Here is a 27,223-nt window from a genome sequence, read left to right on the forward strand (position 1 = left end):
AACCATGACATGGGGATATTAGTATGATACTCACTTTGGCAGCTCACTGAAATCTTGAACTGAGTTTATTGGCATCATTCCTTATATGTTTGAAGTGAACAATGTGGAGATTGTAGGAAAAATGAGGGATAAAAAACATGATTGGTAGGGATAATAGTCCAACTATTATTAAGGAGTTGGAAGGGAAGGAAATGAATTAAAAGAAAATTTGAAAATTAGGGGAAAGAAAGGCATTTGAGGCAATTGGAAATTGGAGAGGTCATGAAGATGAAGGATGGTGCCATCATAGTGGAAGATGGAGAGAGGGAAAAGGGGAAAAGGCTACGATTGCTAGTGAAAGAGTAGGAAAGGAGAAGGAAGGCAATAGGGAGGCAATGCGGGAAGAGAGAGAGAGAGAGGGAGTTCGTTGAAGAAGGAGTCATGGAAAAAGAAGGGGGCGCCATCATGCTATGGTGAGGTGTGAGAGATAGAGAGAGCAAACATGATGAACAAGAGAGCGCCATGTTCCTGAACGCCATCAATTAGAGAGAGGAAGACAGATAGGAGGCTCCCCAAGCCATCAAAACAAGAGGATTGCAAAAGAAATGTAATTGAGGAAGAGCAAAAGAGGAGCATTGGAGCCAATGGCTTGTAGGAAACCATTGCCATGTCTTCTCCTCCAACCTCAATTTCGGAGCTTCAATATACTTGCCTAATCTAAAGTGATAGGGTAGGAGAACCATTTTCTTCCTTCCAATTGTTTCACTTCGCTTCTAATTTCGTGGAAGCACGATGGAGATATTCAATTACCCTCTTGTCCTTCACAAATCGTCATCCCCAACTCCATGGAAGCCTTAGTTTCAAGCTTTAAACTAATCAAAATTTATCTAAAAGAGTTCTAAGGGGCCATTTCTAAGGCAACAATGCAATCAGCCAATGGATCTCTCAGGAGAGAGGAAATGACGAGCTCATTGTTTAGAACGACTGGATAGACTCCCCTTGGTTGGAATTCCAAGGACACGTCTCGCAAAGATGCAACTACGATTCTCGTACTTTACGTAAGTACCTTAACTCATTTAACAGACAAAAGTGATTTAACATAAATGTTTCTTTGGTTTGGAATTTTTATAAAATATATTTGAACCTCAATTTCAACTGTAGATAGTTTTTAGAATTTATATAGGTTTGATTTTATATATTAAAAATAAAAAATAGTAAAAAATACTTAATTTTTTTATAATGAAATAGATAAATTTTTATAAAATGTTTGGTTGAACAATTATGAGATGTAATGATTTTATAATAAATTGTATATTGTTAAATGTATTCTTAAAATTTTCTAAAATTTTTGAAGTTTTTTAACATGTCTTAAAAATAAAAAACAGTTATCTTGGATGAAAATTATAATATTTTTAAATAAAAATCATGTTTTTAATTTAACAAAAATTAAGATTTTCTATAAAAAAACCTGAGAATATAGTTTTGAATGTTTTAGGAAATTTTCTTGGGATTAGAGAAAAATAAAATTAATTTAATGTTTACGTTGAACATTATTAATATAAAATATGACGTGCTTAACTTTATGCAAATTAAAAGTGTTGACGAGGTATTAAATTATACCAATATGGGACAAGGAAAATGTTTATAAAGAAAATTAGAGTTTATGGGTTTTAGGAATGCTAGTCGATTTGATAGTAAAAGAAATTCGATAGAATTATTGGATCTATGCTCGGAAGTTAGTTCCTCAAGGGATAAAAATCCTAGATTTAGTATTTTAGTGTCTAGTACAAAGATAGAGATGAAGTGTGAGAATATGCAAGTTTATTGAGTTCTCGATATTAGATTAGTTGGACTACTACGAATGAGTGTTGTAACTATTGATGAAGGCTAGGATAAATCGTAGAAATTAGTTATCAATATCACCTATTCAGTGCAACAACTCCTAGGAGTTTCATTGACAATCTAGTTAAAAGTGGCTTGGTCATTTTTTGGTGGGTTTGTCGAGAGCCAAGTGCACTCGAACAGGCAATCGATCTCCCTAGGATATTAAAATCCTAGGTATTTATGAGTGAATATGATGTCTCTTTTCTAAGGGACTATTTTCCTAAATTGCCCCAAATTTGCCAAAGGAGAATATTTGGGCAAGAGACATAGACTTAGCAAAGATGGGAAAATATTTTGGCCCGAAATTAACTATAGACTAAGAATGGTTATCTTCTTGGAGTTGGGGTTATAATGATTGCACGCAAACCATAGTTTTATTAGCACCGCACTTTGGGCTAATAGATGTAGTGGAAATAAATACAATGAGTGTATCATACCACATTGATTGGTATTATCGTAGCGCTTATCGAACTTTTAGAAGAATAGTATGGGATGATGTGTTGCTTAGATACGTGTATCCAGAGGTTTAAAAGTTAATTTCGACACAAAAGATGTTAGAGTGTTTGTTATTGATGTTTTTGGAGGATGTGTCTCTGCAGTTTGGCCAGGAGATGTTGATGTAAGAAAGTTTTTGTATGGGAGAAAGGTGGTGTTATAGATAAAATCTGATAAATTTCCTTAGTGAATCCCAACCATAACCAATCAATGTGCTAGCAATCTTTGAAACTCTCCAGAGAAATCTTGCATATGGGTGTATAAGGCAGATAGATGGCCAAACGTCCTACTCTGTAATATGTTGTTCACATTTCTCAGATAGAGGACGTAAGTGCCCAAGCAATTTAGTATGCGAGAAATAGTCAAAATGGTGGTTTGCAAAATGGTTTCTACATTCTAATGTTGTGATTCCGTATGAGTACATTTAGTATACAAGAAAATAGTCAAAATGGTGGTTTGCAAAAAGGTTTCTACATCTTGATGTCGTAGCCCCGTATGAGTACATTTTTATATGGGATGAAGACCTTGGTGTCGACAACTTTGATACTGGAATGTATATAGAGCTTGTTAAAAAGTATGGCCTTGAGATATCTTAATCTGCTTTAGAGTCAAGTTATAAAGTGACCTGGAGAATGACAATGTTTTTTTAAAAAAAATTCAAAAATTCATAGAGTGACCACAGAAAGCTCTAGCCGATGCAAAGATCCAAATAAGCCTCCATGTAGGGGGTTTGTCGAGATAATGGCTCCTATAAATGCATGGACATGTGTTTGGCATCTTATCTAGAATGATTTGATTCATGGATGGGGTCTTGACTTCGCCTTAGGGAGGTGTATGAAGCCTGCGTATGAGAAAGTGGGAGTTGTGGATACTGAATGGATAATCCATAAGCTTCTCCCATCTTTGGATTTCTAGGGAGAATCAATGAATAGAAAGACTCCATGGAAAGGGATTAGGGGAAGATGTCAGTATGAGTGGAACTTGTTGCACAAGCATGCGGAAGAGGCTGGCCAACATACTCTCAAGGAATCAAAGGGTCAGTAGAACCATGACCTAGGGATATTAGTATGATACTCACTTTGGCAGCTCACTGAAGTCTTGACCTGAGTTTGCGGCCATCATTCGTTATATGTTTGAAGTAAACATGGAGATTGTAGGAAAAATGAGTGATAAGAAACATGATTGGTAGGGATAACAGTTCAACTATTATTAAGGAGTTGGAAGGGAAGGAAATAAATTAAAAGGAAATTTGAAAATTAGGGGAAGGAAAGGCCATTGGAGGCCGTTGGAAATTGGAGAGGTCATGAAGATGAAGAATGGTGCCATCATAGTGGAAGATGGAGAGAGGGAGAAGGAGAAAAGGCTACGATTGCTTGTGGAAGAGGATTAGGAAAGGAGAAGGAAGGCAATAGGGAGGCAATGGGAGAAGAGAGAGAGAGAGGAAGTTCATTGAAGAAGGAGGAGTCATGGAAAAAGAAGGGGGCACCATCATGCTATGGTGAGGTGTGAGAGATAGTGAGAGCAAACATGATGAACAAGAGAGCGCCATGTTCCTGAACACCATCAATTAGAGAGAGGGAGACAGATAGGAGGCTCCCCAAGCTATCAAAACAAGAGGATTGCAAAAGAAATGTAATTGAGGAAGAGCAAGAGAGAAGCATTAGAGCCAATGGCTTGTACGAAACCATTGCCATGTCTTCTTCTCAAACCTCAATTTTGGAGCTTCAATATACCTGCCTAATCTGAAGTGATAGGGTAGGAGAACCATTTTTTTTCCTTCCAATCGCTTCACTTCGCTCCTCATTCCGTGAAAGCATGATGGAGATATTCAATTACCCTCTTGTCCTTCACAAATCGTCATCCCCAACTCTATGGAAGCCATAGTTTCAAGCTTAAAACTAGTCAAAATTTATCTAAAAGAGTTCTTAGGGGCCATTCCTAAGGCAACAATGCAATTGGCCAATGGATCTCTTGGGAGAGGGGAAATGAAGAGCTCGTTGTTTAGAACGATTGGATAGACTCCCCTTGGTTGGACTTCCAAGGACACGGCTCGCAAAGACACAATTACGATTCTCGTACTTTAGGTAAGTGCCTTAACTCGTTTACTGGATAAAAGTGATTCAGCATAAATATTTATTTGGTTTGAAATTTTTATAAAATTTCTTTGAACCTCAATTTCAACTCTAGATAGTTGTTAGAATTTATGTAGGTCTGATTTTATATTTTAAAAATAGAAAATAGTAAAAAAATACTTTAAAATTACTTAAAATGATATAGATAAATTTTTATAAAATATTTAGTTGAACAATAATGAGATGTAATGATTTTATAATAAATTTTATATTACTAAAATTATTTTAATTTTTTATATTTTTAAAAATATATTAAATATGTTTTAAAAATCAAAAATAGTTTTTTGATAAAAATTATAGTATTTTAAAAATAAAAACCATGTTTTTTATTCAACAAAAATTAGAAACTTCTATAGAAAACTTGAGAATATAATTTTGGATGTTTTATGAAATTTTCTTAGGATTAGAGAAAAATAAAATTACCTTGATGTTATTACTTTGAATATTATTAATATAAAATATGGTGTGTCTCTAACTTTATGCAAATTTAAAGTGTTGATGATGTATTAAATTATACCAATATGAGACAATGAAAATGTTTATAAAGAAAATTAGAGTTTATGGGTTTGAAGAATGTTAGTTGATTTGATAATAAAAGAATAAAATAGAATTATTGGGTCTATGCTCTGAAGTTAATTCCTCAAGGGATAAAAATCTTAGGTTTAGTATTTTTGTGTCCAGTATAGAGATAGAGACGAAGTGCGAGAATATGCAAGTTTATTGAGTTCTCAATATTAGATTAGTTGGAAGAGGGGAAGAGACTTTTGAGACATACCAAAACTAGAAAATTGACAAGGAAACAAGGAATTTGTAGTTGGAGAGGGCAAGAGGAGAGAATTGAAGCCAATGCCTCTCCCATGAAGATCGCCATGCCTTCTTCTTCAATCCCAAATTTGGAGCTTCAATGTATCCCCTTCTTTTAAAGTGACAGGGTAGAAGAATTGTTTGTTGCCTTCCAATCGCTCTAATTTGCCCTCCTAATTCCGTGGATAGATGATGGAGATATTGAATTACTCTCCTCTCCCTTCTTAGTCATCAATATGAAACTATGGAAGCAAAGCTCTTAATCTTGAAATTAATCAAGATTAAGTCTTAAGAGAGCTATAAGTGGCTATTCCCATGGAAACAATACAATTTGAAAATGAAAATTCAAGGAAGTGAAAAATGATGAGCTCACTATTTGGAATGGCTGGATAGGCTCCCCTTGGTTGGACTGCAAAACGGCTCCCAGAGACGCAATTACGATTCTCGTACTTTACATAAGTGCCTTAACTCGTTTAACAAAAAAAAGTGATTCAGCATAAATATTTCTTTGGTTTTGAATTTTTATAAAATGACTTTGAACCTTAGTTTCAACTCTGGATAGTTGTTAGAATTTATGTAGGTCTGATTTTATATTTTAAAAATAAAAAATAGTAAAAAATACTTAAAACAACTCAAAATGGTATAGATAAATTTTTATAAAATATTTGGTTGAACAATTATGAGACGTTCATATTTTAAGGTTGGAGGGAAGATATGAAGCTTTTGGTCATCATCTACTATCTCATTGGTAGCATAGGTTACCTCAAATATTTGCAAATGTGTATCAGGATCCTCGTCCCACAATCCCCCAAATTGTGTGAAGTCAGCTAATCTGACTGGATTATGAGCCATTTTTTCTCTAAATAATATCTCTAACCCTAAATCTTGGGTAATATCCAACCATGCAGGTTCCTTAGACTCCTTAAATACTTGGCGCAATCCAAAATTTGGCTCTAAATCCCAATTAAAGGGTGGTTTCGTACTCCCTATTGTAGCATTAGCTTCACTCTCTCTACTTTCGCTACTTTGTCTACTCCTTTCCCAAGTGACACTACTAGTGCCTGAGGCCACTCGATCCCATTGATATGAGTCTACTTCACTTCCCGTTGACGATGTTCTATCAAATGATATACTAGGCCTAAAAGGTTCTACGTTTGAGGTAGACACAGTATCTATCCTGAGATTCAATAATGCATTCCCCCTCTCAAGCCTTTCTAATAGCCAAGCCTCCTGTCGCACTGCGTGTTCTCTAGCTCATTGATCTCGAGCTTCATTTTGCTGTCTTCGTCTCTCCTCTAAATTCATCCACTATAGCTATTACTATCATATTCCACACAAAAAAAGAGACACACACAAGAAATTAGACAATTCTTCCATCCTCACCCTCTTCCTTTTCCTCACTCTCCATTAGATTTGGTAGTGAAGCACAAGAGAAAGAAGCAAGAACAAGAAGGCAAGTGCTGTGTCAAAATGAGAGAGAGGGAGAAATGAAGCGTGAGAGGAGAAGATAAAGGAAGAGAGAGGGTGTAACCACCTCAACCTCCCACCTCCTCAAATCACCCGACAAGCCTTTTCCTTTTCTTTTCTTGATATATAAAATTGAATTTCCATATATCTTGGATAAGGTCTAAAGACCCTTTATTTTGAGAATGAGACAAAGGTATTTGACCTTTCTTTTCCTTTCTACAATTTTTTAAATGTGAGCCTTTTGGACTACACATTTTACATTGCTTCATATTTGATTTGTTTACATGAAAGTACAAAAGCAAAATGCCATTTCATAAAAGATGTTTCCATGTTGAGCACATTTTGGTGCCTATATTTGTACAAATTTGGGGATTATCATTCCTCCTCTTCCAATCTTGTGAGCATCATCGCTAACACTTTGAAAATACACTTTTGCCTTGGAATAAGCACCTTATGTTGATGAAGAAACTACAACTCTTCCCTTCACTTCACTTCAAATTGGACCACCTCAATTGGTACCCGTCCAAAGACACCATACTTCTTCACACTTCCACATTCAACTTCAAACCAACATTTCAAAAAAAATCTTTCATTTTGACTTCAAAATAGCACAAGGTAAAACACCATCCAAAGGAACACAAACATGCCCACAATCTTTAGCAAAGAAGGAAATTTGAACCACCAACTTGAAGCACATTGTCCACCGATCCATGGGAAAGACCATGGATTAATTTCCCACAAAAGATTGATCTTGTAGAACACCCTCACAGAAGATCAAACTTCAAGAGTTCCACCTGGACATGTGTGTATTTGGTACAAAAGGAAAGAAGGGTGCTTTTATTTGTAAAAGGAAAATAACTATTCTAATAGCTAGTATGATGCTTGTGTGAAGGAGTAAGGATCTTAGTTGAGAAAAGCATGTGAACAAACTTTAAAAATATTTGTTGTTTTTTTTCTTTTCATTTTAGGGGATAAAAGAGATATGTGAAAGTTGAGTGGCTATCATTCTCTGTGTGGGATGTGAGGAAGGCGAGAAAGACGACAGAATAAGGAAGAACCATGGCACAAGGTGGCCTGAGAGAAACAACCAGTTTATCTTCTTCTTCTTCGTCAATAGCCACCCTCAGATCAATTTCTGCTACCATTTGTTCCAACGTGTCTGCAAAGTCCTTTGCAGCTTTCTCATGCTCCCTTTTGTAATTGTTGTGCCTCATGGTCTCAATTTCCATCTTTTTGGCAACAAGCAACCATTGCTGGCCAAGATATCCTATGGGTGCTTCTTTTGACAGCAATTCTTCTGGATACCTTCCAAATAAATATCACACATGTCCCATACTTTCAAGTCGACGTCAAAAATTGGAATGTATTTCTTCAGTGCATTGACGATATCATCGGGATCTACCTAGATCTTGTCCATTCATTAACCGTTGCATCATCATGTCCAAGTACATGGAGAAGAGCCTTCAGTATTCAATGAATGATTGTAGGAGGTAACAAATACTGCTTAATCCAAAGCAACTCTTCATCCTTGTACTTGGTCAGTGTGTCCAGTATCATTACTAAATGTGTGCACAAGTGTTGCAAATTGTTGCATGTATTTTTCAATTATTTCTCGAGCTTGACAACTTTGACCCCTTGTTTTGTTAATTTTTTTGAAATTTTTGAAAATTCTTGTCTAACTTTGCAACTCTCTTCTGCTGCTGCTTCAGAGCTATTTCTGCCAGATGGATCGGCCTTTCATCACCATCTTCATCACCTGATTGAGTTTTCTGCTCACTTTCTTCCATATCATCATGCTCACCTTCATCATCTGCTTCTGCCATTTCTTCTTCTTCTACAACCTTTTCTTCTCCTGGTTTTGGTGCTGTTTCCACTTCTTCATTCTTAGAGTCACTCTCATCTTTTTCACCAGCGTCATGCATGGCACTTGCATCATTATCATCTTTGTTCTCGTCTCATCTTCAGCCTCTGTGTTTGCTTCATCTTTTTCATTAGAGATCGTACCTTCCTATTGCAAGCTATTCCGATTCTCATTACTATTCACGTTTGCCTTATCCTTGTCAATCACCTGGGAGCTCTTTGCCTTCTCAGCAGCTCTTTCCCGTTTCAATTCAGCTTCATAAGAAGCCTTTATTTCATGAACATGTTCTAAGAGATCTTTCATAATTTCTTTGGTTTTGTAGCTAACTCAAATAGTGGAAGTTACTGTGGTCAAACTTCACTGGCTTCCTATGCGATAGATACAATCAATTCCTTTTTTTTTACCAGAAAAGGGTTTGCCTGTACCAAAATGCTCTTTTTTAAGAGTGTCAACACATAAAAGGGAAACCACCTGAATAGGAGATGTATTCAGATGAATGGGAACAACAAAGTACACTCCCATTCTTGGTATATTTTGAAAAAAATGAATGCCTTCTTGGTATAAAACATTGTTGATATGTAACCTTGGAAGCCCTTTTAACAATACAGAAAATGTGATCGGTACAAGCTTTTTGTTTAGTTGCTTGTTGACTAGAAAATTATTTTCTTGTGTCGCTGATACATAAAGCAATATTTTCTTCTTATAATTAGGTGGCTTTGGAGGTTTTCCTCTCTTCTTTTGATTATCTCCTTGAGAATTGTTTGTTTCATTCGCAGGGTCATATTTTAGGAGGAGCCGAGGGCTCTCGCACAGCCAGTTGGATAGCCTACAGCTGCAACAGATGCTCATGGTTAGGGTGTTGGATAGGTAGCTGGGCAGGCAATAGAACCTGCCCTGAGACGATCTGCTAGAGACATATGTCCACCTAATAGATTTCAGCCCTCGATGCATTATATCTTGGTTACAGATGCAGGAGAGCCTTTCACTTATGATGAGGCTATGCACATGGGTGACAGTCACTCTTGGGAGAGGGCTATGCAATCTGAGATAGACTCCTTGCATAAGAATGAGACTTGGGATTTGGTTTCCTTACCTAAGGGCAAGAAGACTTTGCTATGCAAGTGGGTGTACAAGATGAAAAGTACCCCTGGATACCCCAAGCCGGCATACAAGGCTAGATTGGTAGCAAAGGGTTTTAAGCAGGAGCATGGTGTGGACTTTGATGAGGTCTTTCCTCCTGTGGTTAAGATGATCACCCTGCACTTAGTCTTGGCTTTGGTTGCTCAGCAGCTTGACTTGGATTTATACCAGATGGATGTCAAGATGGCTTTCTTACATGGGGACTTGCATGATGAGATTTATATGGAGCAGCCTATGGGCTTTGCAGAACTTGGCAGGGAGCACCTAATGTGCAAATTGAAGAAAAGTCTTTATAGCTTGAAGTAGGCACCTAGGGAGTGGTATCATAAGTTTGATGCCTTTATGCAGTCACAGGGCTACAGCAGGAGTGCTATGGATCCGTGTCTTTATAGAAGAAAGCCTATGATGGTTCTTTATTGATTTTGGTACTCTATGTGGATGATATGCTGATAGCAGGGAAAGCTCATGATGAGCTAGATGCTCTTAAGGCTCAGCTCAAGAAGAGCTTTGAGATGAAAGATCTGGGACATGCCTCTCACATACTTGGTATGTGCATTAGATGCGACAGGCATCAGGGACTCCTCTACTTGTCATAAAGGGAGTACATTCATAAAGCCCTTGAGTGCTTCCGCATGCAGGATGTAAAGCCTATTGGCTGTCCATTTCCTTCTTATGTGAAGGTATCATAGGCTGATTGTCCGCAAAAAGATGAGTAGAGGGCCGAGATGGCCAAGATTCCCTATGCATCCGTAGTTGGCAGTCTTATATATGCCATGATTGCCTTTGCAGTTGGTGTTGTGGCACACTATATGGCTACACCTGGCAAGAAGCATTGGGATGCCGTGAAGGGTATCATGAGGTACCTGAAGGGCACTGCAAATATGTGCCTATCCTATGGCAGCCAGGATACAGGAGTCGTGGGGTACAATGACTCTAATTATGCAGGGCATACAAAAGTAGGAAATCCACTTCTGACTATGTATTCACCTATGGTGGAGGTTGTGTTTCTTGGATATCTAGGGTGCAAAAATGCACGGCCCTTTCTACTATAGAGGCCGAGTATGTTGCAGCCACTGAGGCTTGCAAGGAGGCCATTTGTTGGGTCGTTTGGTTGCTGACCTTGGTATTGATGCTATCCCTACACTGCATTCGGATTCTATGAGTGCTATTCAATTAGCCAAGAATCCTGGTCTTCCATGCGAAGACAAAACACATTGAGGTGAGATATCACTTCATACATGGGGTCGTTGAGGACAAGTCTGTTGACCTTGTCAAGATCTCGACTGACTAGAATCTTGCAATTCTGCTCACGAAAAGCCTCTCTATAGAGTGCTTTCCCTTTCTTAGGAGGTTGATGGGCGTGGGATGAGATGAAATCTTTCTTCATCCTATTGTACATGTGTACATGTTGTACTGTCTTTTTTTTTCTTTTTTTCTTTTCACTCCTCACTAGGGTAGATTCGCCTTTAAGTGGGAGGTTGTTGGGGGTAAAGGCACCTCCGCCTAGTCGCCCATGCATTACTACACTGACAGTCACCACCACTGCACACTGCAGCAGGTGGCGGGCGCCCACCACCGTCACTTTATTCTTTATTCTTTTAGTGACAGTTTGAATAAAGGAAGGCCTGGTCACACATTGTGACCGTTGGAGTTCCCATTTCTTGTCTCTCCCTTTCTTGCTCTTGGTCCCCTGCCATAGCTCTCGAGTGCAAGCTTCAATCCTTCTCACCTTTCATATCCTTTGCAGTCTAAAGCTAAGGGCAGTCTATCCAGTCGTTCCAAATTGCGAGCTCATCATTTTCCCTCTCTTGAGAGAGCCATTGTCCAATTGCATTGTTGCCTTAGGAATGGCCCATTAGAACTATTTTAGATAAATTTTGACTAGTTTTAAGATTGAAATTATGGCTTCCATGGAGTTGGGGATGAAGACTTATAAAGGAGAAGAGGGTAATTGAATATCTCCATCGTGCTTCCACGGAATGAGGAGCGAAGTGAAGCGATTGGAAGGAAGAAAATGGTTCTCCTACCCTATCACTTCAGATTAGGCAGGTATATTGAAGCTCCAAAATTGAGCTTGGAGGAGAAGACATGGCGATGGTTTCGTACAAGCCATTGGCTTCAATGCTCCTCTCATGCTCTTACTCAATTACATTTCTTTTGCATTCCTCTTGTTTTGATGGCTTAGGGAGCCTCCTATCTCTCTCCCTCTCTCTAATTGATGGCGTTCAGGAATATGACGCCCTCTTCTTCATCATGTTTGCTCTCTCTATCTCTCACACCTCATTATAGCATGATGGGGGCCCCTTCTTTTTCCACGACTCCTCCTTCTTCAATGAACTCCTTCTCTCTCTCTTCTCCCATTGCCTCCCTATTGCCTTCCTTCTCCTTTCCTAATCCTCTTCCACCAGCAATTGTAGCCTTTTCCCCTTCTCCTCTCTCCATCTTCCACTCTGATGGTGCCATCCTTCATCTTCACGACCTCTCCAATTTCCAATGGCCTCCAATGGCCTTTTCTTCCCCTAATTTTCAAATTTCCTTTTAATTCATTTCCTTACCTTCCAACTCCTTAATAATAGTTGAACTCTTATCCCTACCGATCATGTTTCTTATCCCTCATTTTTCCTACAATTTCCATGTTTACTTCAAACATATAACGAATGATGTCCGCAAACCCATGTCAAGACTTCAATAAGCTGCCAAAGTGAGTATCATACTAATATCCCCAAGTCATGGTTCTAGTGACCCTTTGATTCATTGAGAGTCTCTTGGTCAGCCTCTTCCATATGCTTGTGAAACAAGTTCAACTCATACTGACATCTTCCCCTTACCCCTTCCCATGGAGCCTTTCCATGCATTGATTCTCCCTGGAAATCCAAAGATGGGAGAAGCTTGTGGACTATCCATTGAGAATCCACAACTCCCACTTTCTCATATGCAGGCTTCACACACCTCCCTAAGGCAAAGTCAAGACCCCATCCATGAATCAAATCATTTTGGAGTAGATGCCAAACACATGTCCATGCATTTACAAGAGCCATTATCTTGACAAACCCCCTACATGGAGGCTTATATGGATCTTTGCATCGGCAAGAGCTTTCTGTAGTCATTCTACGTATTTCTGAATTAAAAACAAAAAAACACATTGTCATTCTCCAGGTCACCTTATAACTTGGCTCTAAAGCAGGTTAAGATATCTTAAGTCCACACTTTTTAACAAGTTCTATATACATTTCAACATCAAAGTTGTCGACACCAAGGTCTTCATCCCATATAAAAATGTACTCATATGGGGCCACGATATCAGGATGTAGAAACGGTTTTGCAAACCACCATTTTGATTGTTTTCTTGCATAGTAAATTGCTTGGGCACTTAAGTCCTCTATCTGAGAAATGTGAACAACATATTACAAAGTAGGACATTTGGCCATCTATCCGTCTTATACACCCATATGCAAGATTTTTTTGGAGAGTTTCAAAGATTTCTAGCACATTGATTGGTCATGGTTGGATTCAGTAAGGAAATCTATCAGATTTTATCAATAACACCACCTTTCTCCCATACAAAAACTTTTGTGCATCGACATCTCCTAGCCTAGACTGCGGAGACACGTCCTTAAAAAATAGCAATAACAAACACTCTAATGTCTTTGCTGAAAGTAACTTTTAAACCTTTGGATACACGTATCCAAGGCAACACATCATCGCATACCACTCTTCTAAAAGTTCAATAAGTGTTATCATAATACCAATCAAAGTGGTACGATACACTAATTGTATTTATTTCCACTACATCTATTAGCCCAAAGTGCGTTGCTAATAAAACTATGGTTTGCGCGCAATCATTATAACCCGCCTAATAAAGCGAAAGAGAGATTGGACTTGGAGGTGAATCGATGGTTTTCTTAACATGCTTTGTGCTACCTCCTCCTACGCTCTGCATATCGAGTCACACACAAAGGAAAAAGGGTGGCGAGGTCCAGTGCAATACCACGGGATGGGGAACACTTTGACGTAGGGTAGCTAGTCCCTTGCCCCCATGCATAGCATATATTAGACTTTACATACTGTAGGTCCGCTCGTAAGGGGATGGAGAGAAACAAAGAGAGGGAAAACAGAGAGAGAGAGAGAGAGAGAGAGAGAGAGAGAGAGAGAGAGAGAGAGAGAGAGAGAGAGAGAGAGAGAGAGAGAGAGAGAGAGGGAGGGAGAAGAAGAAAAGAAGAGGAAGATAACGAGAAAGAGAGAATAAACATGAAAGACAAAGAAAATATGAAAGAGAAAGGGGAGAGAACATAAAACGAAGAGTGCAAAGAAAGGTGCAAAGAAAGGGGAAGAAAAAAAGAAAGGGGGAGAAAACCAAGACATTAGTTGATGTTAATTTTGTTGAGTTACAAGAGAAGAAATCCTTCTCAAACAATTTAAGAAAGAAAAAGAGAATGAGAACAAAAACAAATTGTTTGTCATAACATAGACCAAACGGAAAATGATGAAGGTTGTAATGTTCAAGATTGCAAGGCATATCTTAATTAGCATGTCCAGTGTCCTTGCTCTCAATGCAAGATGAAAATTAGATGAAAACATTGATTGTCTATAGAACACGTACGATGCTTTGGCAAGTTTCAATTAGAGATCATTGATTAGGAGATCTCAAAATTTCAGGTTGCTAAAGTATCATATATTACTACTTGTAAATACCATGCCTTAGTCTCATGATGATGCGTGATATGTTTTACGACAGCTTGGTATGGACTATAACAACATCCATACATGTGTCAACGATTACGTGCTGTTTCAAGGAGAGTACGAGACTATGGAGACATGTTCAAGTGTGGTTGCTCACAGGTATCAATAGGACTTTGCAAGGGAAAACCATCCCTCAAAAAGTTCTTAGACAATTTCCACTTATCCCTCATAAACATCACATGTTTTGTACGTCAGGCTTGGCAAGCTTGACAACGTGGCATGTGAATAATAGGTCCATAGATGGAGTCCAATGAATATCAACAGATTCATTCGGATGGAGCCACATTGACTCTACCTTTCCAAGCTTTGCATGAAAGCCAATGAATCTTTGGCTCGGTCTTGCTATGGATGGCGTGAACCCATTCGGTCTACACTAAACTTCTTACAATGTGTGGCATGTAGTCATTGTTAACTACAACATCCCACCATGGATTTCTACGAAGAAAGGACACCTGATTCTTATCTTGCTCGTTCCTGGCCCGGTACAAAGTCAAGAATATGGACATTTGTCTCCATCCATTAGTCTATGAGCTTAGGATCTTGTGGGAGGAGGGGATTGCCATGGAAGATATGAGCAAGCGTGATGGTCAATGGTCCGCCACCAATATACGAGCCATTCTCATGTGGACCATGCATGAATTTTTGGGATTCGGGGAGTGCTCAGGTAAGTAGGATTCCATTCTCATTGGTAATATCTATCATAGTTCATTCAAGTTTGTATTCACAAGATAGAGGTGTTGGGACAGGTCTCCTTACCTCAGGTTATCATGCATGTCCATTATGTGGGCCACACTTAGACTTCCGAAGGTCACGAACCATGAAGAAGATGGTATATCAAGGACATGCCACTTTCTTGCCGGAGGGTCATGAATTGAGGGAAGGCTTTCTTGGACGGAGCTTGGCGATGGAGGAGGCTTGAGCTTGCATCAAGAATCGTGGAGCTACCGAGGTGTGTGAGGGAGGAGGCTACTCACATCAACATCAAGGTAAGCTCACTACCCTCGTAGGATCGACGGCGCATCGGCTAGGTGAGAGATAGCCATTAGAGCTCGCTTGAAATGCTTGAAGCAATAAGCAGTCCGTGGGTCTTTGCAGTTGAACGTGAGCTCCCTCTACATTTTGGTTTCGTTGTCGAGACTAACAGATTCAAGCTTGAGCACTTGCGCGCCTCATATAGAGCATCAAAGTAGGGGATTCATCCCCGAAACGGAGCTTGAGATAGGTAGGAAGTTTGGGTGTTTTTGATTTTCAAAGACAAGTAAGTATTTTGGGACATTTTGTGTGTTTGATGATTGGAAAACATGGAGAAATTATTTCAGTTTTTTGCTTTCGATTCTTGTAGCGTTTAGAGTAGGCTAACATTAGGAAATCGCACCCGAGAGGGATAGGGTTTGTTGTTGTAAAACAGGGAGAAAATTGAGGAAAACAAGCGGAAAATGGAGGAAATGCTCATTTGAATGTGTAGGATCGGACCACCTGTCTGATCAAATGCCTCGTTCGATTGAGACAATTGGAGCCACCCCTGTCCGATTCATAGAATCGGACCCATGGATTAGGACACGTCAGCAATAATCAGACCACCCACTTGGTCCGATCGGACCACTTGTCCGATTTTCAAAAATTGGACACTTGACCCCTGTTCGATCTGAGAATCAGACAGCTCAAAATCGGACCCACCTGGTCTGATTCTGAGAATTGGACCACTGGTAAATCGGACGTCCGATTTTCAGAATCAGACACACTCTTAGGTAGAAAAAAGAAAACATTAAAAATTGACCCTTGCGACCGACTGGAAGGGCAACCCGCTCCAGGACAACATAGCGAACACCTTGTAGGCACTTCCCGACGTAGGAGTCACACCAAGGGACAGGGGGACAGTGTTGGAGCACTCCCCAATGACCTGACGTGTTGAGAATGGAAATCTAATCGTAGGACTTGTGATCGACCCCCGAGTGAATAGCAAGAAGCAGTGCAGACCCTAAATCCGCTAGAACGGCCAGGACTTGAGCGACAAAGCTTATCAGGCCCGAGACAAGACAAGAGGACATAAGGCATATAGAGATTGGTTGCCGCACTCATTGAATTCTACACTTGAAGTACACATAAGAAAGCTGAAAGCCGGATTGACCACAAGTGCACGAGAAACGACGCACACTGAGAGTGATCATAAATTGAGAATTGTATTCAATAAATCAAGAAACTCACTCAGATAAAACCACTCAAGGAACCCACCAGTAGGAGAGAACTAAGACATAGACAAACCATCAAAGCGCAGAGTAGGACCAAGCAAGGAGCACCAACGACGTGGATCTGTCAAGTCTATTCAACCTGATCGACACCTTAGTGGAGCGCGAGAACTCGACCATGGCGGAAGAGAGCTCAGACCATCGGTCTAATGAGGAGCTCGATTTGAACGTATTCCCAGATGCTATTCAGTAGCTTGTGAGCAGTTACGACGCACACGCACGGTACGAGCACCGCGGCAGGACAACAGACGCAATCATCGCAGATCTAGAAGAGGAGAGAAGGCTAGCCCGCAAAGCATTGCAGAGCATAGCCGAGTACAATAGGGATTAGCAAGCTAGGAGCCAAAGGCAAAGCATGGAGCTGCATGAGGTGCAATGAGTGCTGAACTTAGCTGGCCGAAACCGAACGGACCATGAGAGAGCACTAGAGGGAGACTTGACGTTGAGCGAGCTTCTCATGAAGTGGCTGCTCGATAATACAACAACAGAGCAGAGTGCCACTGCACTAGCGACGTTGCTGCTCGCAGGATTAGGGGCAAGCCAAGGCTCAAAGAGCCAGGCCAAAATATCGATTGTTACCAAGCAACTCGATAAGTACCAACCTCATGATGACCCATATAGCTTTGTTGAGCAGTTTGAGCAAGTTTGCGAAGCCAACGGCCTCAACGACCAAACTCAACACTCGCAAGTGTTCGGGCTTTGCCTAGGCGACAAGGGTAGGACGCGGTATATGAGCTTAGATGCTGCAGAGTGTGCCAATTTCAATAGCCTCAAGGATCTCTTCATTAAGAGATTTGCCGAGCCTGGATACTCCGATAATCTACTAGTATGCTTGATGAACGTCAAGCAGAAAGAGAAGGAGGACATCCGCGACTACGTAACCCATGTGAGGAGCCTCTTCAAGAGAATCCCTATGGGCGAGCGACCGACTGAAAGAGCAGTTTTGACTGTGTTCATCAGTGGCATTCGGGATGAGGAGTTATATAAGGCTTTAGCAGGCAATTCGAGCTTGCAACGAGACGTGATAGCTAGAGTGTTTGAGGAAGCCATCAGAGTTGATGATTAGTTGAAGGAGCGGAACTCCAGGAGCTCGAATCTAGAGGAGACCAACTCGCGAAGCTCAGAGAGAGCATCAGCCTCTAGTGAGCGATCAATCCCATCATCCCAAGATAAGGGGAAAGCCACTAAGACAGACCAAGGCTTGGCTGATGTCAAGATGGAATTAGCCAAGTTGCAAGACATGTTGAGACGACCAACGCGCCCGCACGTCTAATGTATGTACTGTGGCGAAAACCACTTGCCGGCCGAGTGTCAAGACCCTAGGTCAAGACCTTGTGCTAACTGCGGTAGGTTTGGCCATGATGTCGCGCATTGTAAATTACCAAGAAGACTTCCATACTCGCAACCCTATGGCTAGCCTTACCTAGCAAACATGTCGCAACCATTCTTCGGAAAGGGAGCCCCATTGGCTCTTCCCGCGCCTAATGATATGAAACCAGCCGTCCCTAGAATGGACATAAACCCTATAGGCATTCCTAGACCGCCTGGTCCTTATGTGACCCATCCATCGAGCAACACTCCAGTCCACTACGTGGAGGAGCCGAATGAGGAAGAGACCTACATATACCCTTACATCTCGCACGACGACGAGGGCAATGTGGTCCTTGTGGATTATCGACCCGTGCTGGTGATGGCGTTAGGAAGGGGACGAGGTAGAGGCCTAGGGGGGCAGACGCAGGATCCAATCATATGTTGGACTTGTGGTCACCCAGGTCATGTTTCATCACGCTGCCCTGAAAGAGAGTGGCAAAATAGAGACAAGGCGGACCAAAGGTGTTCAGAGTGCGGAATCACCCATCTCTTCATCGATTGCTCAAAGCAAAAGCCATCTGCTAGCTCAGCCAACGTACCATCTCTCCCATTCGGGCTGTTTGGCATCAAAAACCTCGATGGGGAGGCCACACCTATCCCATTGAGGGTCATGACCCGAGCCCAAAAGAAGCAGGTTAGCATCTCTCTGCCAGGGCCTAGCAATCTTGACGCAGCCTCGATAGGAAAGAAAAGTCATAGGCAGAAAAAGAAAAGATCGGAAGCTAAAGTCGCACTAAAAACCGAGAGTGCTACAACTTTGCCTACTGGAAAGAAGGTCTCTGATGCAGAGGCAGAGAGTTCAGCCCCTAAGACGACCGAAAAGGGAAGCGCTAAGGTAGGGGAATACTCGCATCCAAAGCGACAGTTAGAGGCCATGGAAAAAGTGAAGAAATGGGTAAAGGAGGCTCAAGAGCATCTCAAGGACTCTAAGCCCATCATAGAGGATGAGATCGATGATCTCTCCAGTGTGAGCATACCAATATCACCTCCTCAACCAAGGTCGAGAGATGCAGCTGCACCACAAGCAGTGCCACTAAGACCAAGCCTTGACGCTACAGGGCCACAGATCAGTCACGGCCATTGGCCAGGACAATCCAGGTTAGGGGAGAGATGAGCACACAACGATCTCTTGATCACGTAGTGACCACCCCTGTAACACTTTGCCTAGGAGATCTACTTAGGCAGCATCCTAACCTATGGCAAGATCTTAAGCAGTGGGTTGAAGGGTCACGAGAGTAGGTCACGGCAGACTCTCAAGACAATGATGCAGAAACACAAATACCGAGCTTGACGCTGCACTCTATGTCGAAATCCTTGCATGTCAATGCCTTCTAGGAAGGTTTCGAAATGCATACCATCTTGTCGGTTTTAGCCCTAGGTGACACAACAAGAAAGGGAATCGTAGACACGGGAGCTAGAATTAGTGTGCTTAGCCACGCAGTGCTTCAGACTTGGGGAAACCCGCCTATCAAAACTGCTAGGTTTAATGTCATGTTAGCAAATTGTATGAGAGTGAAGCCATTTGGGGTACTTAAGAATTGGCCAGTGAAGATCGCAGGTGTCCAGTTCTCTGTTGACTTTATAGTCATGAAGGGAGTGGACTACGATATCCTATTAGGCCAACCCTGGATGCGCAATGCTAGAGTCATTGAAGATTGGGGTAACGGCTTGATCTTCCTTGGCAATAGAACGGATGCTGTAAGGATAGAGATGGACACTTGAAAGACCTCACCAGTCGACCTAGACACCATCTCTGCTATGCTCAAGGGTAACACTCAGGTTAAGAAGTCTTATGGGCCCTTGACCAAGTATATCCCATGCCTAGAGGATGAGCGGGGTTGGATGCACGTTCTTGCTACAATTGATCTGCCATTCTCAGATCATGAGGCGTATGAGCAAGCCATCAAAACGATCGAGAAGTCTAACGAAGCACTCTTTATACCAGTCTGCATGATGGCAGGAAGCCTCCGTGGAAAGCCTAAGCCTGTCACCTTCCAAGTACCATCCAACAAAAGGGAACTCCAGGGGATACTGGAATACCTAACTGACAAGCTAGCTGGCAATCCATCTGCAAACTTCAAACCACTCCAGGATCTCTTAGAGGAATCCAAGTGGCAATGGACCAAGGTGCATGATTTAAACCTCATGTATAACTGGGCCCCAGTTCCTGATCAACGACACGAGACATACAAAACCCTAGGAGACGATGAGCAGTTGGATGACAAAGATTCTAGCGATGAATACGAAGACTGCCAATCCTTCAGTGATGAGAGCGAGGGTGAAGTAGATACGATAGAATACGACACTGAAGGACAAGAAATTGAGCAGATACGAGCAGACTCCAAGCCGCAGAAAAGAGGGACCTTTAGGGTAGGGCGAGGAGTCATGCACATGGAATGTGATCGTGCTTGGTTGGAACATGTAGGAGCCATAGACCTTAAGTAAGCAGGCCTAGCCCAGCCAGGAATGACATCAATACTTAGTACTGAATCACCATCTGAACTGCGGCCGCCAGGGGAGACCACTTCTTTTAACGAAGACGGAGGGTTTGACTCTGAATTGGAAGTTAGTTCGAATAGTGATCCAAAGATCCCTAGGCCGCCCACGACCAGATGTACCAAGGGGGACCTACTCGTCCACTTAAGGCGCAGACGGTTAAGGTAAGAAAAGGCAAAGCAACCCAGGGATACACGAACAGAAGAACAACGAAAGCTGCAGGACCTCCCTAAATGCTTCACGAAATTCAAAAAAGGGGATAGGGTAGTAGTTCTGTTAGGTGCCAAACGTTAAGGGCAGACGATCGAACCAATCGAGGGACCATCCAAAGTTAAGGAGGTAGACTTAGCCTAGGAAGGGGAAACACCCCGACCAATATTCATTACCGATGACTTGATTGATGAAGAAGAAATGAGTCTTGTCGCTCTCTTGCAAGAGTATATAGACGTGTTTGCCTGGTCCTTAGAGGAGCTTAAGGGGGTAGATCCGAGTGTCGTGACTCACAACATATCCATGATGCCAGATGCAACGCCGGTTAAGCAGCGACCGTACCCTATGAATCCAAAACACACTCATGCTGTCAAAGAGAAAATTGACAAGCTGATGAGAGATGGATTCATTTATGAAATTGAGCACACTGACTGGGTATCGCCCATAGTCATTGTGATGAAGAAGAATGGAAAAATTCGAGTGTGCGTCAATTACAAGAAGGTGAATGCTGCTACGAAGAGGGACAACTATCCATTGCCATACATCGAGCACATGCTTGAGAGGGTGGCAGGCAAGGAAGCCTACAGTTTTTTGGATGGCTTCTCAGGGTACAACCAGGTGCAAATGCATCCTGTGGACACAGGCACAAGACCGTCTTTGCCACTGAGTGGGGCGTCTTTGCATATATAGTCATGCCCTTTGGGTTGACCAATGCCTCTGCCACTTTCCAACGTCTCATGTGCACCATCTTTAAGGACATGCTTCGCAAGGAGTTAGAAGTCTTTGTTGACGATCTCTGTGTCCACTCGACCTGGATCAAATACTTAAACAAACTCTGTGCAGTCTTTGAGCTGTGTCGCTTGTATCGTCTCTCCTTGAACCCCTTAAAGTGCCAGTTTTGGGTTAAGCACGGATGCATCTTAGGGCACGTGGTGTCGAAGAATGGCATTGCCACCACTAACTTCTCGAAGGTCAGGGTTATTGTTGACTTTCCACTCCCAATTAACTACAAGGGAGTTCAATGCTTCTTAGGCCATACAGGGTACTATCGGCGGTTTGTACTGAACTATGCATTGATCGCCTGACCATTATACAAGCTACTGATCGTCTTCGAATGGACCGAGGCATGCCAACAAGCGTACGAAGAATTGAAAAAGGCTCTAATAATAACACCAATTCTACGAGCCCTAGATTGGACCATTACCTTCCACGTGCACATCGACGCTTCTAAGTTTGCCATGGGGGCAGTGTTGTGCCAACCTGGTGAACACAACTTAGATTATCCAGCGAGCTTTGCTAGCAGACAACTCACTGAGATGGAAATGAACTACTCAACAACAAAAGAGAGGGATTAGCCATGGTGTTCGCTGTGAAGAAATTCAGGCATTATCTTTTGGCCACACCCTTTACCTTCTTCATGGACCATCAAGCCTTGCTCTATCTCGTAAACAAACCTTGCACTACAGGATGCATAGCTCAATGAATCCTTTTGCTTCTAGAGTTCAATTTCTCTGTGGTAGTACAAAAGGGAAATAAACATTACATGGTTGATCACATGTCATGCATCCCCATGGGAGAAGCCGCTGGACAAGGTATCGTTGATGAATTTTACCCGATGCCCATCTATTTAACCTGTCTAGCAAGAGAGAGTTATTCAAGGCTGATCTAACACCATATTGGGCGGATGACATAGTCCAAGGTCTTGAGCACCGACTGCCTAAGTGACCAATAGAAAAAGCCCAACTTAGGCGATTAATCCTTAAGATCCAGCCCTATCAGTTGACTGCATGCCAACTCTATAGGCTTGGGCAAGATGGATTGCTGCGTAGATGCGTATGCAAGCACGAGATACACAATGTGCTCTCAGAGGCACACAATGGCATTGCGGGAGGACACTTTAGCGGGAACATGACAGCACGAAAGGTGCTGCAGTCTTAATTGTGGTGGCCCACACTTTTCCACGATGCACCATGATTAGTCAAGCATTGTGACGAGTGCCAATAGACAAAAGTCCTGATTCGCAAGGATCAGATGGAGTTGACCCCAGTTATTGCTCAACAACCATTCGAAAAATGGGGCATCGACTTCATAGGACCCATCAGTCCTGCAGCACAATATTCACAAGCCAAATATATCATTGTGGCCACGGACTACCTCAGAAAATGGGTAGAGGCAAGAGCGACACATAAGAACGACGCTAGGACGACTGCCAAGTTCTTATGGGAGCAAGTGATCTCGTGATTCGGCTGCCCCATAGAACTGGTCAGTGACCAAGGCACGCACTTCATCAATGAAGTGATAGCGCACCTCTTGTCCACCTTTCTCATTATCCATCGCAAATCCTCACCATACTACCCTTAGGCGAATGGCCAGGCAAAATCAACTAATAAGATTCTTGTCAATGTCCTGACTAAAGTAGTCTCAGACTCACGCAGTGACTGGGACAACAAGCTGATGGCAGCTTTGTGGGCCTACCGCACAGCTTATAAAACGGTTGTCGGCCAAATCCCCTTTAGGCTGACCTATGGAACTGAGGCAATTCTACCATTAGAATTCTTCGTTCCTAGCCTAAGAATAGCACTTCAAGAACGATGGGAAGGGAATGAGGCATGGATGCAATGCCTGGTCGAGCTTGAACGCCTATCAGAGACTCGTCTTCTAGCCACCCACGAGCCGAACTGGCAAAGTCGAGCTTGAGACACTAGACGGTGAGAGAATAGGCTTTTTCAATGGCAGTTGTGTCAAGAAGTACTACCCTCCCATGCATCCTTTGCATGAGCCACCATTGTTAGAACCGCCAATCAAAGTACGAGTAGCTACAATCACTGAAATCAACAAAGAGGATGAGGAAGCCGTAGAACCCGCTTACCTCTGTATCACGGTCACTGCCAAGCAAACATGCGCTTTCAACGCCTTGATCGACGAGGGAGCAGACTTCAATGTCCTAAGCCACAGTCATTGGATCCAACTTGGCAAACCACTCCTTCAACCCACAACTGCCAAATTAAACCCATATAGGGCCCACTCATACACACTTCTTGACAAGTGTAGAGTCGCCATTTCTATCGAGTCTGAGAATGTTCCAATGATTTTTTATGTATTGCCAAGTGCTACAGACGCAGGCACGGAGTCACTGCTAGGGCGAACCTTCAAAAAGCAGACTCACTGCAATGTTGATTATGAGTCACAACGCATCCACCTAGCAATAGGAAACGTGCGCATTGTCACAGCTTTTAGCAAGGACTGCGCGATACCATCACCGTCCGCAAAGCCACCGGTAGAAACATCCGTAGGCAAGAATAAGGAGGGGGGTAGTGCGCGACCGCCACTCCCTGACTTCCATAAACCGCAACCCACAGCAGCCAAAGCTAAGCCCTACAGCCTCACCTTCAATGGGTGCCTAAACAGCTGCAACAACCGCCTAAATGTCAATGTCTGCAACAACACCTTTTCCTTTGGCATACATAGCTGCATTCATAGTAGGAATTCCAGCATCTAGAGTAAACATACGTCCAACTCTACTTCCCTTTGCTACCAACCTGCACTTGTCATTGAAGTCTTCTACAAAGTAGCCCTTTGCATTAAATCTGACTTGCAGCCCTTGCTCTACCATTTGACCGACTGACACCAAGTTCTTTGTAATAGATGGTACATGTAATACATCTGAAAGACTCTTTGTCTTACCATCATGCAAGGACAAGGGAACTTTTCCAATGTGTGAAATTGGGTGGCATGAGTCATCACCCGTCTGCACATAACCTGCATTCTGCAAATCCTGCATCTCTCCAAACCATTCTGCATGGCTGGTCATATGATTGGATGCACCTGAATCAACATACCAAACATCTTCATGTGTTCCCTTTCCTATAACAGCATTCAGCATATGCTGCATAACGAACAAACGTTCATTTTTGTCTTCATTCTGTCGTGAAGACGATGCATGGTTTCCTTGCTGCAACTTACCACTGCGGATATCATCTCTCTTAGCATAACATTGGGCTGCAATATGACCTGTTTTGCCACAGTAGTGGCACACAATACCAGAGTTGTTAGAACCTCTGTTCTGCCATCCATCTCTTCCTCTAAAGCTCCCCCTGCCTCTAAAGTTACCACGACCTCCTGAAACCTGCATATCGCCAAATTGCTGATTCAATCTGTTTTGCTGGTTGTCACTACCACGTCCTGTACCACGGCCTCTTGAAGAGAACCTGCCACGTCCCCTTTCAGAATTGGAGTAGAAAGCTTAGACCTGTTCACCACTTCTTTCAGATGTCTCACTCTGCATGTTGATCTCTTCAGTGATCATAAGGGAGACCAATTCATCGAAATCTGGAAATGGCTTTCTGACATATACGGAAGTTACAAAAGACTTCCAAGCCTTTTCATTGTTAAGTCCACCCAAGGTAGACGACACCAAATCATCATCATCGGGCATTGCATCAATCGCTGCCAATGTATCTGCAATGCTTCTTACTTTCAGTGCATACTCATTGATAGACATCTTCCCTTTCTTCAATGTATTCAACTCTTGCTTGAGTTGAATCTTTCGTGCCTTTGTATTTACAGAAAACATACTTTCAAGTATGGTCCAAGTTGCATATGCATTCTCTGCATTTCTAATGTGTCCCAGCATATTATTGTCAATTACTGCAGACAACCAATACATGACCTTCTTGTCTTTTGCATTCCATTCCTTTCGTGCCTTTGTCTCTTCTGCAGTTGGAGGATCACTCACCTCCGGCTCCTTTTCTTCACCTGAAACGAACTCGTAGAGGCCTTTTCCAATAAGGAAGTTCGTGACACGAAACTTCCATGATGGGTAGTTGTTCTTGTCGAGCTTCTCAATGATGGGGCTTCCACTGTTCTCTGCCATTATCACAAAACTAATACCAAACAGCAAGCAAATCTTCTGCAACCCTTGACCTGTAGTGCACATCAGTACACCAGACAGCCTTTTTCACTGTCTGCTCAACAATACATGCAATCTGCAACTAGTTTGCAGATAAACCTTGTGTTTACTCACTGGTAAACACCTTTGAACTTACAGATCTGAAATCTATAACCTGCGCACCCACGTTCGGTCAATACAGTCGAAGTCACAGTGTACCACGAAACTGCTGTCCGCAACCTTGCGGCTCTAAAACGGGCCCTGAAATGGCCTCAAATCTCACTGCAATCTGAGATTTTTGCTCTGCCCTGCTTCCGGTGCCTCCATAGGCACTATCCAAGAGATGGAGTGGAAGAATGGGAGAGATTCTTACCCGTAGCTTGCTTGCTCGAACCTTGCTTCTTCTCCTTCACTTCAGCCTTCGAAATCAGCCTCTCTCAGTGGCGCGGCTCTGATACCATGTCAAGAATCGTGTGGTGGAGGGGGTTTCTCAAGATGCTGCGCCGAACACAGGATCTTTTACAAAAACAATTCAAATTAGCTCAGAATGCACAAGGAGAAGCTCACTCAAGAGACAAGAAGAGAGATGGAGGCCAAAACGTTTTCTTGCTGGTTTCTTCTTCTTCTTCCACACACTTTTCAATGTACTCAAAGTATAGATAAGATACAACATAAAAAGAAAGTGGCCTACTAAGTCAAACAATGCATAATCGACTACACTAGTCGACTGGCGCTATAACTATGCCAGGTGTAAATAGGTGTAACAACCTGAATATAATAATTAATGAGTCAGTGGCCATGTGAGAGTCATAATGACCATCGACGTGCTAAGTGTAGACGTGTGGACCCATCTAACCAGGCGGTCCATCATCCATGTCCACATGTGTTGAGCTTGCCATCTCAACAGTGTCTATAAATGGACATGGAAGGGACATGTGGTGGACTTTAAAATTCCACAGGGCAAAACAACTGTGAAGGAGGTGCTTGTGCAACACGTCTACATGCACCATCAGATTGTAATGACACCTGGATATCAGACAAGGCTTCCACCTCACAAGCCAAACTGTAGGTTTGGCTTACCCTCTTGGTTTTTATGTATCATTATTGTCATTTCTTCAAACATTTATTGTATTCTACGCAAGAATATCGTGTGTCACTACTTCAGACATTTATCCTTCGTCCTATGAGGAATGGCAGCTCGTTGAGTGCATTGTAGTAGTCATCCATGTGCTTCGTGGACGTGTTGGATAGTTACAGTATGAGGAAAGGACTGGGGGGAGCCTAGCAGATGAAGGCCTCTTCTTTTATGATCATTTTTACCAACTTCAAGACTGATCTCACATGAAAGGTTACCTCCAAGCACTCCCTTTAGATGCAGACAAGAACAGATTGGCATGACCAGTGCCCGATTGCTTTGGAGTAGAGTCCACACGAAGCAAGATATACAAAGATGCGCAATGATCATTAGGGGCTACCATTTCAACGAAATTAGTGATGATCATGCTATCTA

The 27,223-nt window shown here is 42.2% G+C and overlaps 3 pseudogenes; all 3 read right to left on the reverse strand.

Annotated features, from left to right (window-relative positions):
• Positions 1 to 7,720: 7,720 nt before the first annotated feature.
• On the reverse strand, positions 7,721 to 8,683 carry LOC148010273 (uncharacterized; annotated as a pseudogene).
• An 86-nt stretch (positions 8,684 to 8,769) lies between these two features.
• On the reverse strand, positions 8,770 to 12,397 carry LOC148010274 (flagellar radial spoke protein 2-like; annotated as a pseudogene).
• A 100-nt stretch (positions 12,398 to 12,497) lies between these two features.
• On the reverse strand, positions 12,498 to 27,191 carry LOC148010275 (uncharacterized; annotated as a pseudogene).
• Between the last annotated feature and the right edge of the window lie 32 nt (positions 27,192 to 27,223).

This window comes from Lygodium microphyllum, chromosome 30, assembly GCF_053477565.2.
Source record: "Lygodium microphyllum isolate KBCC chromosome 30, Lygodium_microphyllum_v1.1.10, whole genome shotgun sequence".
In the NCBI taxonomy this organism is placed as follows: Eukaryota; Viridiplantae; Streptophyta; class Polypodiopsida; order Schizaeales; family Lygodiaceae; genus Lygodium; species Lygodium microphyllum.